We start from the raw sequence: 6,994 nt of genomic DNA, 5'->3' as shown, positions 1-6,994 counted from the left end.
TGACCTCAGTTCTCTACCAAGGTGGTATCACATGTAAATGGTGACCGTTCGTTCCCTTTGCCGGGTGACCAATGCAACGGGTGGGTCCTGACTGTCTCTCCCAATCCCCGTTTCAATCTTGTGGCCACTGCCTATGAAGGCTCGGTTGGTTTTTACCTCTGAAAGTTCCTAAGGGCCAACCAGTTATTTCAGCCGGATCGTTAGTGCTGAGTCACGAGAAGCAGGCGAACCGGAGCTTGAATTCAGCTGATCCGGGCTCGGTGTGTGTGTTCTGAGGGGCCCAGACTGTACACCCCAGATCCACATCAGCTCAGCATTGCCTAGTGATCCTGAGCAGACAGCATTTATACAATTTACAGTTCCCTATGCCCCGCAGTTGAAGAGGTCAGAGACTTGATCTCTCCCCGCCCGCTGCCATGTTAGATCTCCTCAATGATATTCATGTTGCCCTTACAGCTTCCTGGCATAAGCAAGTTCTTGGGATTATACAAACTGCTGCTTCTGTTTCCAGTCCAGATTTCTAGAAATTAAACCCTGCCGCCGTCGCCTCTTCCCCGGGGCCACGCTCAGGGGCGCCGCTCTCGTCCGCGACTAGCTGCGCCGCCGACAGGTGCCCAGCCCCTGGGGCCCAAGTGGCTGCCGCCGCGGCTCTCCGGCTCCCTCCTCTGAAGCACGGGTCCCCTCGCAGGGGCATGCAGAACGTCCCCAGAGCAGGCTCTGCCCGAGGGTGCAGCAGCGAACAGGCGACCCAGGCGCTCAAGGCTGCGGTCCAGCCTTTGTAGGACAGGGCTCGGCACGCAGCCCAGCTCTAACCTCTAGGTGCGGCTGCCGGACAATGTAGCCATAGCCATCAAGACAGCTGGCAGAAAGCAAATGGCGGCTCCCGCGGAGTGGATTTTCAGCACAGAAACCGCAGCCCAGCCAACGATCCCAATCCACAAACTCTCCCTGTATAAAAAATATTCAAAAAAAAGAAAAGGCGGGGCGCACTGAGCTTTCTTTGCCTAGGGTATTTACAATCTACTGCTGATTACACATTCACCTTTTCTGCCCAGAGCAAAGCGAAAGAGGAAGCAGATGGGAGCAAAGTGCCCGCGGCTCTGGGCGGCAAAGCGTCCAAGAGCCAAGCGTCTCTTTTTCGATCTCTTTGTTCTTCCTGCTGCTTGGCAAAGTGGTCCGCTACAGATTAACGGTGAAAGGAGCTCTTACACGCTGTGCGAAATCTCGATTAAAGCCGCTGCTCTGAGCACCACGCTCAGCACTTCAGCAACCCCCGTGCGCAGCGGCCATCTTCCACCCTGAATTCCTGTATATCATTTTCTGAGAAGTATCTGTTCAGTTCCTTGGCCCATTTATTGATTGAGGTTTTTTTTTTTTTTTTTTTGGTGTTAAGATTTTTGAGTTCTTTATATATCCTAGAGACAGTGCTATATCTGATGTGTGTGTGGTAAAAACTTGCTCCCAAGATATAAGCTCTCTATTCACCTCACTGATTATTTCTTTTACCAAGAAGAAGCTTTTTGTTATTGTTGTTAGAATCCATCCCATTTTTGATTCTTGATTTTGTTTCTTGTGCTATAGGAGTCTTATTAAGGAAGTCAGGACCTAATCCGATGTGATGAAGATTTGGGCCTACTTTTTCTTCTATTAGGTGCAAGGTTCCGATTTAATTCCTTAATTCTTGATCCACTTTGAGTTGAGCTTTTTTGCATGGTGAGAGATAGGGGCATAATTCATTTTGTTGCATATGGATTTCCAGTTTTCCCAACACCATTTGTTGAAGAGGTTATCTTTTCTTCAATATATGTTTTACACCTTTGTCTAATATTAGATAACTATATGTGTGTTTTTTTTCTGTATCCTCTGTTCTGTACCATTGGTCTACAAGTCTATTTTGATTCCAATATCATGCCATTTTTGTTACTATTGCTCTCTAGTATAGTTTAAGTTCTGGACTATGATACCACCTGCTTCACTCTTCTTGCTAAGGATTGCTTTAGCTATTATGGGTCTCTTATTTTTCCAGATGAATTTCATGACTACTTTTTCTATTTCTCTGAGGAATGTCATTGGTATTTTGATTAGAATTGCATTAAATCTGCTTAGTGCTTTTGGTAGTATGGTCATTTTTACAATATTAATTCTTCCTATTCAAGAACAAGGAAGATTTTTCCATCTTCTAAGGTCTTCTTTAATAACTTTCTTTAGTGTTCTGTAGTTTCAACCATAGAAATCTTTCACCTCTTAATTAAGTTGGTTCCACATATTTTATTTATTTATTTTTGAGGCTATTGTAAATCAGATAGTTTTCTTAGATTCTCTTTCAGAGAATTTTTCACTGATATACAAAAATGCCTTTGATTTATGGGTGTTGATTTTATATCCTGTTACTTTGTTGAATTAATTTATTACTTCTAGAAGTTTTCTGGTGGAATTTTTTGGCTTTCCTAGGTATAGAATCATATCATTGGCAAATAGTAATAGTATGAGTTCTTCTTTTCCTATCCACATCCCTTTAATTTCTTTTGTCTGTCTAATTGCTCTGCCTAGAATTTCAAGAACTATGTTAAATAGAAGTGGTGACAGAGGGCATCCCTGTCTTGCTCCAGTTTTTAGAGGGAATGCTTTCAATTTGTCTCCATTTAGAATGATGTTGGCCTGGGGCTTAGCATAGATAGCTTTTACAATGTTGAAATATGTTCCTGTTATCTCTAGTTTGTCTAGTGTTTTGAACATGAAGGGGTCCTGTATTTTGTTGAATGCTTTTTCTGCATCTATTGAGATGATCATATGATTCTTATCTTTAAGTCTATTGATGTGATGAATTACATTTATTGATTTCCATATGTTGAACCAACCTTGCATCCCTGGTTTATTCCAATTTTTAAGGAGAATTAACAATGGAGCATCTTAACGAAACATTCAATAACAATAATCAGTAATAATCAAGTAATTCATTTGACTGTTTCTGTAATGAGAAGTAGGAACTGCAGTTGCCCTTTGTAACCCTGAAAGAGGAGTTAAGGGACCACCTGGTCTGCAAAGGTAATCTACTCAGTGTACAGTTTAGCACTAGAATTCTCACCACTCCACAGAAATGCACAGCAGAACATGCTGAATTCCACATATTTTTCCACCTCTTAAAAATTTGCTCTAAGGAGAAGAGCATAGATACCAAGAACAACAGGGCTCTAGATTTCCTAAAAATAGTCAAGCATTTTGCTCAGATTTCAGGTGGAAATATGACACTTTTTTAAGATAAAAAACTTAAATTGCAGTCATCTCACCTGTTAAAATTACTAAAGTTAATAGGAAAATTAAAGCTTTGTATTTACTGGAAAATATTAAGACATGTAAACAGTCACATGGACTGATTGGTAGTTGTTCTTCAGGATGTCATCAATAAGAAATGCAATTATTTTTATTTTAATATTCTTAGGAATTAATTTAGGGCTCAGTAAGGACAATTTTACTTGGCAATGTATTTCCTTAAACAAATGTGATGCTGCCTTCTACAAAGCTGGAGCAGTGACAATTGTTAAGAATTCAATCTATGGACCAGTTTCACACAAGGGAAGATCTAAATCTTCTTTTTATTTGTAACCTCATAAAACTGATGCACCTCTTTCAAGGTAATTAAGCTCAAATCACAAAAAGGTTTGGCCACAGGGCTCAAGGGAGCTGGTAATAAGATATACAGCCTTTTATCTCCATGCAGTCAGCATGAGTGTCCTGAGCTGATAATGGATAAAGCAGCAAGTGTACACCTACCGATTCAGGGTTTCTATGAGCCAAGTTCAGGATTCCCGCTTTGTTCTCATGTTTCACTAGCTAACTGGCTTCTAATTAATCATTTGAAAGCCTAAATCGTGCTGGTAAATACTTCTCTACTTTTAACATTGGATGTCCTTTAAATTAAAATTCATGTTTATCCACACCACCAACCTTTAGAATAGTCAGATATTAGGATCCCTGAAGGCTTCACAGACTAATGACCACACGGCAGGATTAGTAACTATTTGTTGCTAAATTAGTACTTGACCTAAAAGTGGCTTTTCTTTGGCAGTTGCTATGGTCAGTCACAATGAATGAGAATTGTTTTTTGATAAAATTCCCAGTGCTAAACTCCACCCTGTCCTTGTGAGGAAAGATTATGACAAGAAGGGTGAGCACACATGAAGGGAATTCATATCCACTGGTGCATACCACAGAGTAGGTAGTCTTATAAAATTTTTATTGGTGCATTGTAATTATACATAATAGTGGGATTTGTTATCAGATTTTCATACATGCACACAATCTAACAATATGATTTGATCAATTTTGTTTCTCACTACCTCCCCTTTTTCTACTCTCTTCCCTCTCCCTAATTCCCTTCCACTACTCCACTGGTCTCCCTTGTATTTAGACCCCACTATATATATATATATATATATATATATATATATATATATATATATATATATATATATATTTTTTTTTTTTTTTTTTTTTTTTAAATTAGTTTCCATCTTTGAGAGAAAACATGTGACCCCTGGTTTTCTGAGTTTGGCTTTCTTTCTTTCTTCTGATCGTACACATACATTTAACAATAGTTTCACACAGAATGCTAAAAGTACCTTTCTTCATCTTTTACAATGGTGTAAAACATACAGACTTTCTGTTAATATTCATATCCATAGTACATCCAAATCTAACTCTTAAATAGTTGCATTACAATTTGCTAAGAATTTAAAGTCTTAATGGCAAAAAACAGGGGAGGAAAGAGTATGTAAGTTTATTTTACATTAGTGGCTGAAAAATAAATTTGAGAGGTAGTAAATACAATTTAATATGGTCGAAAACGCCCTGAAGGAGGTGGTACGCGATTTGGAGGGGTAATTGCTATGCCCAAATAACCGCATATTTGGAACTTCTGCAACTGCAAGGTCATGGAATCCTCAGTACTCTGCTGCCAGACATGGTGCTGCCAATCTCCTTATTTCAATGGCCAGGTCTTTTAAGATCCATAAAAACAATTGCAAATAGTGTGTTCACTGCTTCTAACTTCTGGGTAGACTTCTTTTACTAAACTAGTCAATTTTTTCAAAGTTGCATCCATCCAGGTGTAAATCTCCAGCTTGCTGGAGGATATGTTTTCGCAGGAGAGTTCATCCATTGGGTGGTAGTGGCCATTATTGGTGGTGAAGACTCGCAGCAGCAGCAGCAGCAGCAGGAGGCATGTCTTCTCGGGGTCAATTGGCTTCTCTGGCTTTTTCTTAATTTCCTCCTGGGTAACCTGTGATTCCACCTCCATCTTCCTCCTTCAACCTGCAAGACGCTGGTCCTGACCGCTGAGTCCCGCAGCCAGCAAGAGCATGAAGTCACTGACTTATTTCACTTAATATAGTGTACTCAAGTTACATTCAGTGTCCTTAAATAATAATAATAATAATAATAATAATAATAATAATAATAATTTCATTTTTCCTTAAGGCTGAGTAAAATTTCATTATGAATATATATATAATGTGAGATATATATATATATATATATATATATATATATATATATATATATCACATTTTCTTTATCCATTCATCTGCTGGTTCAATAATTTCTGTATTTTGAATTGTTCTGCTATAAATATGGGAAAGCATGTATCCCTAGCTGACTTTAATTCTTTAGGATAAACACCCAAAGGAATGGTATAGCTGAGTCATATAATAGTTCTGTTCATGATTTTTTGAGAAGGCTCTATACTGTTTTACATAGTGTTTGTACTAATTTACAATCCCACCAACAGCATACAAAGTGTTCCTCCCCACTCCCTCCTCTCCAACATTATTATCATATGTATTCTTGATGTCTGCCATTCTAACTGGAGTGAGATGAAATGGAGTTTGGATGTGTATTTCCCTGATTGCTAAAGATGTTGAACATTCTTCTTCATATATTTGTTGACCATTTGTATTTCTTCTTTTGAGAAATATATGTTTAGTTCATTTGCCCATTTAGTGATTGGGTCATTTGATTTTATGTGTGGTTTTTTGAGTTCCTTATGTATTTTGGCTATTAATCTTCTGTTAAAAGAATAGCTAGTAAAGATTTTCTTGCAGTTTTTAAATTATCTCTTTGTGTTCTCAATCATTTTCTCTGCTATTCAGAAGCTTTTTAAGTTGATGCCATCCCATATATTAATTCCTGGTGTTATTTTCTGAGATTTAGGAATCCTATTAAGAATTGTGTTGCCTGCAATTATATGTTTGAGTGTTGACTATATGTTTTCTTCTAGCAATAACAAAGTTTTCTAATTCCTAGGTCTTTGATCCGTTTTGAGTTCACTTTTGTGCAGGGTGAGATTTAGAAATCTAGCTGCATTCTTCTACATATGGATATCCAGTTCTCCCCATACCATGTGTTAAAAAAGCTGTCTTTACCAAAATTAATAAATTCCTTGTGCATCTATAATGAATTTGATGAAGAATAAATTGGGAAAACAATTCCATTTATAATAGCTTCAAGGAAAATAAAATACCTAGGAATAACAAAGAAATGAAGACCTCTATAATAAAAAGTATAGAATACCGAAGAAACAAATTAAAGAGCACAGAAGAACATAAAAGCACTTTCCATGTTCTTGGATAGACAGAATTAATATAGTTAAAATGTCCATATTACCAAAAACAATTTTCAGATTTAATCCAATCCCCATCAAAATGTAAATGACATCCTTCACAGAACTATGAAAAACAGTCCTAAAATTCATTTGAAGCAATAGAAGACCTAGAATAGGCAAAGCAGTTCTAAGCAAAAAATAAATAAATAAATAAATAAATAAATAAATAATGCTGGAGGTATCACAATACCTGACTTCAAATTATACTACAAAGCTATAGTAACAAAATCTGTATGGTACTGGAATAAAAATTACACATAGCCCTAAGGAACAGAAGAGAAGACATAGAGACAAAATCATACAGATACAGCCATCTTTGACAAAGGTGTCAAAAGG

At 37.6% G+C, this 6,994-nt stretch overlaps 1 pseudogene; it reads right to left on the bottom strand.

Annotated features, from left to right (window-relative positions):
* Positions 1 to 4,828: 4,828 nt before the first annotated feature.
* On the bottom strand, positions 4,829 to 5,359 carry LOC114093525 (histone deacetylase complex subunit SAP18 pseudogene; annotated as a pseudogene).
* Between the last annotated feature and the right edge of the window lie 1,635 nt (positions 5,360 to 6,994).

The sequence above is a fragment of the Marmota flaviventris genome, chromosome 9 (genome assembly GCF_047511675.1).
Source record: "Marmota flaviventris isolate mMarFla1 chromosome 9, mMarFla1.hap1, whole genome shotgun sequence".
Lineage (NCBI taxonomy): Eukaryota > Metazoa > Chordata > Mammalia > Rodentia > Sciuridae > Marmota > Marmota flaviventris.
Note: the sequence above shows the minus strand (reverse complement) of the source record. Positions and strands in the feature narration are given on the sequence as shown.